This window comes from Schistocerca gregaria, chromosome 10, assembly GCF_023897955.1.
Source record: "Schistocerca gregaria isolate iqSchGreg1 chromosome 10, iqSchGreg1.2, whole genome shotgun sequence".
Taxonomy (NCBI): Eukaryota; Metazoa; Arthropoda; class Insecta; order Orthoptera; family Acrididae; genus Schistocerca; species Schistocerca gregaria.
In genome coordinates, this window is record NC_064929.1 from 34,267,875 (window position 1) to 34,281,783 (window position 13,909).

Sequence of the window (13,909 nt, forward strand, 5' to 3'; positions counted from 1 at the left end):
AACGATCAAAGCGTAGACTGTTGGAGACATTACTCCTATGTAGGAAAATGCGCATGGTGACTGTTGTATTCAATCCCGATGTAATTTCTGTGTTTCATCAACACTCTGATAGTCCACAGATTACAGAATGCCTCAAGATGTGTAACCGAAAGTACCACTGGTCTTCCAGGGAACGATCAAAGCGCAGATTGTTTGAGACATTACTCCCATGGAGGAAAGTGCGCATAGTGACTGTTGTATTCAATCCCGATGCAATTTCTGTGTTTCATCAACACTCTGATAGCCCACAGATTACAGAATGCCTCCAGATGTGCATCGGAAACTACTATTGGTCTTCCAGGGAACGATCAAAGCGTAAACTGTTTGAGACATTACTCCCATGGAGGAATGTGCAAATGGTGACTGTTGTATTCAATCCCGATGGAATGTCTGTGTTTCATCAATACTCTGATAGTCCACCGATTACAGAATGCCTCCAGATGTGCATCGGAAACTACTACTGGTCTTCCAGGGCACGATCAAAGCGTAAACTGTTTGAGACATTATTCCCATGGAGGAAAGTGCGAATGGTGACTGTTGTATTCAATCCCGATGCAATTTCTGTGTTTCATCAACAATTTGAAGGTCCACAGATTACAGAATGCCTCCAGATCTGCATCGGAAACAAGTACTGGTCTTCCAGGGAGCGATCAAAGCGTAAACTGTTAGAGATATTACTCCCATGGATGAAAGTGCGCATTTTGACAGTTGTATTCAATCCCTGTGCAATTTCAGTGTTTCAACAACACTCTGATAGTCCACAGATTACACAATGCCTCCAGATTTGCATCGGAAACTACTACTGGTCTTCCAGTGAACGATCAAAGCGTAGACTGTTTGAGACATTACTGCTGTGGAGGAAAGTGCGAATGGTGACTGTTGTATTCAATCCCGATGCAATTTCTGTGTTTCATCAACACTCTGATAGTCCACAGATTACAGATTGCCTCCAGATGTGCATCCTAAACTACCACTGGTCTTCCTGGGAACGATCAAAGCATAGACTGTTTGAGACATTACTGTCATGGAGTAAAGTGCGCATGGTGACTATTGTATTCAATCACGATGCAATTTCTGTGTTCCATCAACACTCTGATAGTCCACAGTATACAGATTGCCTCCAGATCTGCATCGGAAGCTACTACTGGTCTTCCAAGGAACGATCAAAGCATTGACTGTTTGAGACATTACTCCCATGGAAGAAAGTGGTCATGGTGACTGATGTATACGATCCTGTTGCAATTTCTGTGTTTCATCAACACTTTGAAGGTCCACAGGTTACAGAATTCCTCCAGATGTGCATCGGAATCTACTACTGGTCTTGAGGGAATGATTAAAAGCGATGACAGTTTGAGACATTACTCCAATGGAGAAATGTACGCATTGTGCCAGTTGTATTCAATCCCGATGCAATTTCTGTGTTTCATCAACACTCTGATAGTCCACAGATTACAGAATGCCTCCAGATGTGCATCGGAAACTAGTACTGGTCTTCCAGGGAGCGATCAAAGCGTAGATTGTTTGAGACATTACTCCCATGCAGGAAAGTGCGCATGGTGACTGTTGTATTCAATCCCGATGTAATTTCTGTGTTTCATCAACACTCTGATAGTACACAGATTACAGAATGCCTCCAGATGTGCATCGGAAACTACTACTGGTCTTACAGAGATTGATCAAAGCGTAGACTGTTTGAGACATTACTCCCATGGAGGAAAGTGCGCATGGTGACTGTTGTATTCAATCACGATGCAATTTCTGTGTTTCATCAACACTTTGAAGGTCCACAGACTACAGAATGCCTCCAGATGTCCATTCGAAACTACCACTGGTCTTCCAGGGAACGATCAAGGCGTAGAGTGTTAGAGACATTACTCGCATGGAGGAAAGTGATCATGGTGACTGTTGTATTCAATCCCGATGCAATTTCTGTGTTTCATCAGCACTTTGAAGGTCCACAGATTACAGAATGCCTTCAGATGTGCATCGGAAACTACTACTTGTCTTCCAGGGAACGATCAAAGCGTAGACTGTTTGAGACATTACTCCCGTGGAGGAAAGTGCGAATGGTGTCTGTTGTATTCAATCCCGATGCAATTTCTGTGTTTCATCAACACTCTGATAGTCCAGAGATTACAGAATGCCTCCTGATGTGCATCGGAAACTACTACTGGTCTTCCAGCGAACGCTCAAAGCGTAGACTGTTTGAGACATTACTCCTATGTAGGAATGTGCGCATGGTGACTGTTGTATTCAATCCCGATGTAATTTCTGTGATTCATCAACACTCTGATAGTCCACAGATTACAGAGTGCCTCCAGATGTGCATCGGAAACTACTACTGGTCTTCCAGGGAACGATCAAAGCGTAAACTGTTTGAGACATTACTCCCATGGAGGAAAGTGCGCATGGTGACTGTTGTTTTCAATCCCGATGGAATTTCTGTGTTTCATCAACACTCTGATAGTCCACAGATTACAGAATGCCTCCAGATGTGCATCGGAGAAAACTACTGGTCTTCCAGGGAACGATCAAAGCGTAGAATGTTTGAGACATTATTCCCATTAGGGAAAGTGCACACGGTGAGTGTTGTATTCAATCCCGATGCAATTTCTGTGTTTCATCAACACTCAGATAGTCCACAGATTACAGAATGCCTTCAGATGTGCTTCGGAAACTACTACTGGTCTTCCAGGGGACGATCAAGGCGTAGACTGTTTGAGAAATACTCAAATGGAGGAATGTGGTCATGGTGACTGTTGTATTCAATCTCGATGCAACTTCTGTGTTTCATCAACACTTTGAAGTTCCACAGATTACAGAAGGCCTCCAGATGGGCATCGGAAACTACTACTGGTCTTCCAGTGAACGATCAAAGAATAGACTGTGTGAGACATTACTCCCGTTGAGGAAAGTGTGATTGGTGACTGTTGTATTCAATCCCGATGCAATTTCTGTGATTCATCAACACTTTGAAGGTCCACAGATTACAGAATGCCTCCATATGTGCATCGGAAGCTACTACTGGTCTTCCAGGGAACGATCAAAGCGTAGACTGTTTGAGACATTACTCCCATGGAGGAAAGTCCGCATGGTGATTATTGTATTCAATCCCGATGCAATTTCTGTGTTTCATCAACACTCTGATATTCCACAGATTACAGAATGCCTCCAGATGTGCATCGGAAACTAAAACTGGTCTTCCATTGAACGATCAAGGCGTAGACTGTTTGAGAATTACTCCCATGGAGAAAAGTTGTCATGGTGACTGTTGTATTCAATTACGTTGCAATTTCTGTGTTTCATCAACACTTTGAAGGTCCACAGATTACAGAATGCCTCCAGATGTGCATCGAAAACTACTACTGGTCTTCCTGGGAACGATCAAAGAATAGGCTGTTTGAGACATTACTCCCATGGAGGAAAGTGCGCATGGTGACTGTTGTATTCAATCCCGATGAAATTTCTGTGTTTCATCAACACTCTGATAGTCCACAGATTACAGAATGCCTCCAGATGTGCATCGGAAACTACTACTGGTCTTCCACCGAGCGATTAAAGCGTAGACTGTTTGAGACATTACTAACATGGAGGAAAGTGCGCATGGTGACAGTTGTATACAATCGCGATGCAATTTCTGTTTTTCATCAACACTCTGATAGTCCACAGATTACAGAATGCTTCCAGATGTGCATCGGAAACTACTACTGGACTTCCAGGGAACGATGAAATCGTTGACGGTTTGAGACATTACTCCCATGTAGGAATGTGCGAATGGAGACTGTTGTATTAAATCCCGATGCAATTTCTGTGTTTCATCAACACTTTGAAGGTCCACAGACTTCAGAATGCCTCGAGATGTGCATAAGAAGATACTACTGGTCTTCCACAGAACGATCAAATCGTAGACTGTTTGAGACATTACTCCCATGGAGGAAAGTGCACATGGTGACTTTTGTATTCAATCCTGATGCAATTTCTGTGTTACATCAACACTCTTATGGTCCACAGATAACACAATGCCTCCAGATGTGCATCGGAAACTACTACTGGTCTTGCAGGGAACGATCAAAGCGTAGACTGTTTGAGACATTACTCTAATGGAGGAAAGTGCGCATGGTGACTGTTGTATTCAATCCCGAGACAATTTCTGTGTTTCATCAACACTTTGAAGGTGTGCAGATTTCAGAGCGCCTCACGATGTGCATCGGAAACTACTACTGGTCTTCCAGGGAACGATCAAATCGTAGACTCTTTGAGATATTACTCCCATGGAGGAAAGTGCGCATGGTTACTGTTGCATTCAATTCCGATGCAATTTCTGTGTTTCAACAACACTCTGATAGTCCACAGATTACAGAATGCCACCAGACGTGCATCGGAAACTACTACTGGACTTCCAGGGAACGATGAAATCGTTGACTGTTTGAGACATTACTCCCATGGAGGGGAGTGCGCAAATTGACTGTTGTATTAAATCCCGATGCTATTTCTGTGTTTCATCAACACTTAGAAGGTCCGCAGATTACAGAATGCCTCCAGATGGGCATCCGAAACTACTACTGGTCTTCAGGGAACGATCAAAGCGATGACAGTTTGTGACATTACTCCCATGGAGAAATGTACGCATGGTGCCTGTTGTATTCAAACCCGATGCAATTTCTGTGTTTCATCAACACTTTGAAGGTCCACAGATTACAGAGTGCCTCCAGATGTGTATCGTAAACTACTACTGGTCTTCCAGGGAACGATCAAAGCGAAGACTGTTTGAGACATTACTCCCATATAGGAAAGTGCGCATGGTGACTTGTATTCAATCCCGATGCATTTTCTGTTTTGACCAACACTCTGATAGTCCACAGATTACAGAATGCCTCCAGATGTGCATCGGAAACTACTACTGGTCTTCCTAGGAGCGATCGAAGCGTAAACTGTTTGAGACATTACTCCCATGGAGGAAAGTGCGCATTGTGACTGTTGTATTCAATCCCGATGCAATTTCTGTGTTTCATCAACACTCTGATAGTCCACAGATTACAGAATGCTTCTAGATGTGCATCGGAAACTACTACTGGTCTTCCAATGAACGATCAAAGCGTAGACTGTTTGAGACATTACTCCTATGTAGGAAAGTGCTCATGGTGACTGTTGTATTCAATCACAATACAATTTCTGTGTTTCATCAACGCTCTGATAGTCCACAGATTACGGAATGCCTCCAGATTTGCATCGGAAACTACTACTGGTCTTCCAGGGAACGATCAAAGCGTAGACTGTTTGAGACATTACTCCCATGGGGGAAAGTGCGCATGGTGACTGTTGTATTCAATCACGATGCAATTTCTGTGTTTCATCAACACTCTGATGGTCCACAGATTACAGATTGCCTCCAGATCTGCATCGGAAGGTACTACTGGTCATCCAGGGAACGATCAAAGCGTAGACTGTTTGAGACATTATTCCCATGGAAGAAAGTGGTCATGGTGGCTGTTGTAATCGATCCTGATGCAATTTCTGTGTTTCATCAACACTCTGAAGGTCGACAGATTACAGAATGCCTCCAGATGTGTTACGGGAACTACTACTGGTCTTTTAGGGAACGATCAAAGCGTAGACTGTTTGACACATTACTCCCGTGGTGGAAAGTGCGAATGGTGACTGTTGTATTCAATCCCGATGCAATTTCTGTGTTTCATCAACACTCTGATCGTCCACATATTACAGATTGACTCCAGATGTGCATCGGAAACCATTACTGGTCTTCCAGGGAACGATCAAAGCGTAGACTGTTTGAGAATTACTCCCATGGAGGAATGTGGTCATGGTGACTGTCGTATTCAATCCCGATGCAATTTCTGTGTTTCATCAACACTCTGATAGTCCACAGTTTACAGAATGCCTCCAGATGTGCATCGGAAACTACTACTGGTCTTCCACCGAGCGATTAAAGCGTAGACTGTTTGAGACATTACTCCCGTGGAGGAAAGTGCGAATGGTGACTGTTGTATTCAATCCCGATGCAATTTCTGTGTTTCATCAACACTCTGATAGTCCGCAGATTACAGATTGCCTCCAGATGTGCATAGGAAGATACTACTGGTCTTCCACTGAACGATCAAATCGTAGACTGTTTGAGACATTACTCCCATGGAGGAAAGTGCACATGGTGACTTTTGTATTCAATCCTGATGCAATTTCTGTGTTACATCAACACTCTCATGGTCCACAGATAACACAATGCCTCCAGATGTGCATCGGAAACTACTACTGGTCTTGCAGGGAACGATCAAAGCGTAGAATGTTTGAGACATTACTCTAATGGAGGAAAGTGCGCATGGTGACTGTTGTATTCAATCCCGAGACAATTTCTGTGTTTCATCAACACTTTGAAGGTGTGCAGATTTCAGAGCGCCTCACGATGTGCATCGGAAACTACTACTGGTCTTCCAGGGAACGATCAAATCGTAGATTCTTTGAGATATTACTCCCATGGAGGAAAGTGCGCATGGTTACAGTTGCATTCAATCCCGATGCAATTTCTGTGTTTCAACAACACTCTGATAGTCCACAGATTACAGAATGCCACCAGACGTGCATCGGAAACTACTACTGGACTTCCAGGGAACGATGAAATCGTTGACTGTTTGAGACATTACTCCCATGTAGGAATGTGCGAATGGAGACTGTTGTATTAAATCCCGATGCAATTTCTGTGTTTCATCAACACTTTGAAGGTCCGCAGATTACAGAATGCCTCCAGATGTGCATCGGAAACTACTACTGGTCTCCAGGGAACGATCAAAGCGATGACAGTTTGTGACATTACTCCCATTTAGAAATGTACGCATGGTGCCTGTTGTATTCAAACCCGATGCAATTTCTGTGTTTCATCAACACTTTGAAGGTCCACAGATTACAGAGTGCCTCCAGATGTGTATCGTAAACTACTACTGGTCTTCCAGGGAACGATCAAAGCGAAGACTGTTTGAGACATTACTCCCATATAGGAAAGTGCGCATGGTGACTTGTATTCAATCCCGATGCATTTTCTGTTTTGATCAACACTCTGATAGTCCACAGATTACAGAATGCCTCCAGATGTGCATCGGAAACTACTACTGGTCTTCCTAGGAGCGATCGAAGCGTAAACTGTTTGAGACATTACTCCCATGGAGGAAAGTGCGCATTGTGACTGTTGTATTCAATCCCGATGCAATTTCTGTGTTTCATCAACACTCTGATAGTCCACAGATTACAGAATGCTTCTAGATGTGCATCGGAAACTACTACTAGTCTTCCAATGAACGAACAAAGCGTAGACTGTTTGAGACATTACTCCTATGTAGGAAAGTGCTCATGGTGACTGTTGTATTCAATCACAATACTATTTCTGTGTTTCATCAACACTCTGATAGTCCACAGATTACAGAATGCCTCCAGATGTGCATCGGAAACTACTACTGGTCTTCCAGGGAACGATCAAAGCGTAGCCTGTTTGAGACATTACTCCCATGGGGGAAAGTGCGCATGGTGACTGTTGTATTCAATCACGATGCAATTTCTGTGTTTCATCAACACTCTGATGGTCCACAGATTACAGATTGCCTCCAGATCTGCATCGGAAGGTACTACTGGTCATCCAGGGAGCGATCAAAGCGTAGACTGTTTGAGACATTATTCCCATGGAAGAAAGTGGTCATGGTGGCTGTTGTAATCGATCCTGATGCAATTTCTGTGTTTCATCAACACTTTGAAGGTCGACAGATTACAGAATGCCTCCAGATGTGTTACGGGAACTACTACTGGTCTTCAAGGGAACGATCAAAGCGTAGACTGCTTGAGACATTACTCCCGTGGAGAAAAGTGCGAATGGTGACTGTTGTATTCAACCCCGATGTTACTTCTGTGTTTCATCAACACTCTGATAGTCCGCAGATTACAGATTGCCCCTAGAAGTGCATCGGAAACTACTACTGGTCTTCGTGGGAACGATCAAAGCATAGACTGTTTAAGACATTACTCCCATGGACGAAAGTGCGCATGGTGGCTGTTGTATTCAATCACGATGCAATTTCTGTGTTTCATCAACACTTTGAAGGTCCACAGACTTCAGAATGCCTCGAGATGTGCATCGGAAGCTACTACTGGTCTTCCAGGGAACGATCAAATCGTAGACTGTTTGAGACATTACTCCCATGGAGGAAAGTGCGCATGGTGACTGTTGTATTCAATCACGATGCAATTTCTGTGTTTCATCAACACTCTGATAGTCCACAGATTACAGAATGCCTCCAGATGTGCATCGGAAACTACTACTGGTCTTCCAGGGAAAGATCAAAGCGTAGACTGTTTGAGAATTACTCCCATGGAGGAAAGTGGTCATGGTGACTATCGAATTTAATCCCGATTCAATTTCTGTGTTTCATCAACAATTTGAAGGTCCATAGATTACAGAATGCCCTCAGATGTGCTTCGGAAACTACTACTGGTCTCCCAGGGAACGATCAAAACGTAGACTGTTTGAGACATTACTCCCTTGTAGGGAAGTGCGAATGGTGACTGTTGTATTCAATCCCGATGCTACTTCTGTGTTTCATCAACACTCTGATAGTCCGCAGATTACAGATTGCCTCCAGATGTGCATCTGAAACTACTACTGGTCTTCCTGGGAACGATCAAAGCATAGACTGTTTAAGACATTACTCCCATGGAGGAAAGTGCGCATGGTGACTGTTGTATTCAATCACGATGCAAATTCTGTGTTTCATCAACACTTTGAAGGTCCACAGACTACAGAATGCCTCCAGATGTGCATCGGAAACTACCACTGGTCTTCCAGGGAACGATCTAAGCGTAAACTGTTTGAGACATTACTCCCATGGAGGAAAGTGCGCATGGTGACTGTTGTATTCAATCCCAAAGCAATTTCTGTGTTTCACCAACACTCTGATAGTAAACAGATTACAGATTGCCTCCAGATTTGCATCGGAAACTACTACTGGTCTACCAGGGAACGATCAAATCGTAGACTGTTTGAGACATTACTTCCATGGAGGAAAGTGCGCATGGTGACTTTTGTATTCAATCCCGATGCAATTTCTGTGTTACATCAAAACTCTGATGGTCCACAGGTTACAGAATGCTTCCAGATGTGCATCGGAAACTACTACTGGTCTTCCTGGGAGCGATCAAAGCGTAGACTGTTTGAGACATTACTCCCATGGAGGAAAGTGCGCATGGTGACTGTTGTATTCAATCCCGAGGCAATTTCTGTGTTTCATCAACACTTTGAAGGTGTGCAGATTACAAAATGCCTCAACATGTGCATCGGAAACTACTACTGGTCTTCCAGGGAACGATCAAATCGTTGACTCTTTGAGATATTACTCCCATGGAGGAAAGTGCGCATGGTTACTGTTGTATTCAATCCCGATACAATCTCTGTGTTTTAACAACACTCTAATAGTCCACAGATTACAGATTGCCTCCAGATGAGCATCGGAAACTACTACTGGTCTTCCTGTTAGCGATCAAAGCGTAAACTGTTTGAGACATTACTCCCATGGAGGAAAGTGCTCATAGTGACTGTTGTATTCAATCCTGATGCAATTTCTGTGTTTCATCAACATTTAGATAGTCCACAGATTACAGAATGCCTCCAGATGTGCATCGGAAACTACTACTGGTCTACCAGGGAACGATCAAATCGTAGACTGTTTGAGACATTACTTCCATGGAGGAAAGTGCGCATGGTGACTGTTGTATTCAATCCCGATGCAATTTCTGTGTTTCATCATCACTCTAATAGTCCACAGATTACAGAAGGCTTCTAGATGTGCATCGGAAACTACTACTGGTATAAAAGGGAACGATCAAAGCGTAGAATTTTTTTAGACATTATTCCCATGGGGGAAAGTGCTCATAGTGACTGTTGTATTCAATCCTGATGCAATTTCTGTGTTTCATCAACATTTAGATAGTCCACAGATTACAGAATGCCTCCAGATGTGCATCGGAAACTACTAATGGTATTCCAGATAACGAACAAAGCGTAGACTGTTTCAGACATTACTCCCATGAATAAAAGTGCGGATGGTGACTGTTGTATTCAAACCCGATGCAATTTCTGTGTTTCATCAACACTTTGAAGGTCCACAGATTACAGAATGCCTCCAGATGAGCATCGGAAACTACTACTGGTCTTGCAGGGAACGAACAAAGCGTAGACTGCTTCATTCATTACTCCCATGGAGAAAAGTGCGGATGATGACTGTTGTATTTAATCCCGATGCAATTTCTATGTTTCATCAACACTCTGATAGTCCACAGATTACAGATTGCCTCCAGATGTGCATCGGAAACTACTACTGGTCTTCCTGGGAACGATCAAAGCGTAGACTGTTTGTGACATTACTCCCATGGAGGAAAGTGCGCATGGTGACTGTTGTATTCAATCCCGAGGCAATATCTGTGTTTCATCAACACTTTGAAGGTGAGCAGATTACAGAACGCCTCACGATGTGCATCGGAAACTACTACTGGTCTTCCAGGGAACGATCAAATCGCAGACTCTTTGAGATATTACTCCCATGGAGGAAAGTGCGCATGGTTACTGTTGTATTCAATCCCGATGCAATTTCTGTGTTTCAACAACACTCTGATAGTCCACAGATTACAGAATGCCACCAGATGTGCATCGGAAACTACCACTGGCCTTCTACGGAACGATAAAGGCGTAGATTGTTTGAGAATCACTCCCATGGAAGAAAGTGGTCATGGTGACTATTGTATTCAATCCCGATGCAATTTCTGTGTTTCCTCAAAACTTTGAAGTTCCACAGATTACAGAATGCCTTCAGATGTGCATCGGAAACTACTACTGGTCTTCCAGGGAACGATCAAAGCGTAGATTGTTTGAGACATTACTCCCGTGGAGGAAAGTCCGAATGGTGACTGTTGTATTCAATTCCGATGCAATTTCTGTGTTTCATCAACACTCTGATAGTCCGCAGATTACAGATTGCCTCCAGATGTGCATCGGAAACTACTACTGGTCTTCCTGGGAACGATCAAAGCATAGACTGTTTAAGACATTACTCCCACGGAGGAAACTGCGCATGGTGACTGTTATATTCAATCACGATGCAATTTCTGTGTTTCATCAACACTTTGAAGGTCCACAGATTTCAGAATGCCTCCAGATGTGCATCGGAAACTACTACTGGTCTTCCAGGGAACGATCAAATCGTAGACTCTTTGAGACATTACTCCCACGGAGGAAAGAGCGCATGGTGACCTTTGTATTCAATCCCGATGCAATTTCTGTGTTACAACAACACTCTGATGGTCCACAGGTTACAGAATTCCTCCAGATGTGCATCGGAAACTACTACTGGTCTTCCAGGAAGCGATGAAAGCGTAGACTGTTTGAGACATTACTCCCATGGAGGAAAGTGCGCATGGTCACTGTTGTATTCAATCCCGAGGCAATTTCTGTGTTTCATCAACTCTTTGAAGGTGTGCAGATTACAGAACGCCTCACGATGTGCATCGGAAACTACTACTGGTCTTCCAGGGAACGATCAAATCGTAGACACTTTGAGATATTACTCCCATGGAGGAAAGTGCGCATGGTTACTGATGTATTCAATCCCGATGCAATTTCTGTGTTTCAACAACACTCTGATAGTCCACAGGTTACAGGATGCCACCAGATGAGCATCGGAAACAACTACTGGTCTTCCAGGGAACGATCAAAGCGAAGACTCTTTGAGACATTACTCCCATGGAGGAAAGTGCGCATGGTGACTGTTGTATTCAATCGCAATGCATTTTCTGTGTTGATCAACACTCTGATAGTCCACAGATTACAGAATGCCTCCAGATGTGCATCGGAAACTACTACTGGTCTTCCTGGGAGCGATCGAAGCGTAAACTGTTTGAGACATTACTTCCATGGAGGAAAGTGCGCATTGTGACTGTTGTATTCAATCCCGATGCAATTTCTATGTTTCATCAACACTCTGATAGTCCACAGATTACTGATTGACTCCAGAAGTGCATTCCAAACTACTACTGGGCTTAGAGGGGAACGATCAATGCGTAGACTGTTTGAGACATTACTGCCATGGAGGAAAGTGCGCATGGCGACTGTTGTATTCAATCCCGATGCAATTTCTGTGTTTCATCAACACTCTGATAGTCCACAGATTACAGAATGCCTTCAGATGTGCATCGGAAACTACCACTGGTCTTCCATTGAACGATCAAGTCGTAGACTGTTTGAGAATTACTCCAATGAAGGGAAGTGGTCATGGTGCCTGTCGTATTCAATCCCGATGTAATTTCTGTGTTTCATCAACAATTTGAAGGTCCACAGATTACAGAATGCCTTCAGATGTGCATCGGAAACTACTACTGGTCTTCCAGGGAACGATCAAAGCGCAGACTGTTTGAGACATTACTCCCGTGGAGGAAAGTGCGAATGGTGACTGTTGTATTCAATCCCGATGCAATTTCTGTGTTTCATCAACACTCTGACAGTCTGCAGATTACAGATTGCCTCCATATGTGCATCGGAAACTACTACTGGTCTTCCTGGGAGCGATCAAAGCATAGACTGTTTAAGACATTACTCCCATGGAGGAATGTGCGCATGGTGACTTTTGTATTTAATCACGATGCAATTTCTGTGTTTCATCAACACTTTGAAGGTCCACAGACTACAGAATGCCTCCAGATGTGCATCGGAAGCTACTACTGGTCTTCCAGGGAACGATCAAATCGTAGACTCTTTGAGATATTACTCCCATGGAGGAAAGTGCGCATGGTTACTGTTGTATTCAATCCCGATACAATTTATGTGTTTCAACAACATTCTGATAGTCCACAGATTACAGAATGCCACCAGATGTGCATCGGAAACAACTACTGGTCTTCCAGGGAACGATAAAAGCGTTTACTGATTGAGACATTACTCCCATACAGGAAAGTGCGCATGGTGACTGTTGTATTCAATCCCGATGCAATTTCTGTGTTTCATCAACACTCTGATAGTCCACAGATTACAGATTGACTCCAGATCTGCATTGGAAACTACTACTGGTCTTAGAGGGGAACGATCAATGCGTAGACTGTTTGAGACATTACTGCCATGGAGGAAAGTCCGCATGGCGACTGTTGTATTCAATCCCTATGGAATGTCTGTGATTCATCAATTTTCTGATAGTCCACAGAATACAGAATGCCTCCAGATGTGCATCTGAAACTACTACTGGTCTTCCAGGGAACGATCAAAGTGTAGACTGTTTGAGACATTACTCCCATGGAGGTAAGAGCGCATGGTGACAGTTGTATTCAATCCCGATGCAATTTCTGTGTTTCAGCAACACTCTGATAGAACACAGACTACAGAATGCCACCAGATTTGCATCGGAAACTACTACTGGTCTAACAGGGATCGATCAAAACGTAGAATGTTTGAGACATTACTCCCATGGGGGAAAGTGCGCATGGTAAGTGTTGTATTTAATCCCGATGCAATTTCAATGTTTCATCAACACTCAGATAGTCCACAGATTACAGAATGCCTCTAGATGTGCATCGGAAACTACCACTGGTCTTCCAGGGAACGATCAAGTCGTAGACTGTCTGAGAATTACTCCAATGAAGGGAAGTGGTCATGGTGACTGTCGTATTCAATCCCGATGCAATTTCTGTGTTTCATCAACAATTTGAAGGTCCACAGATTACAGAATGCCTTCAGATGTGCATCGGAAACTACTATGGTCTTAAAGGGAGCGATCAAAGCGTAGACTGTTTGAGACATTACTCCCATGGAGGAAAGTGCGCATGGTGACTGTTGTATTCA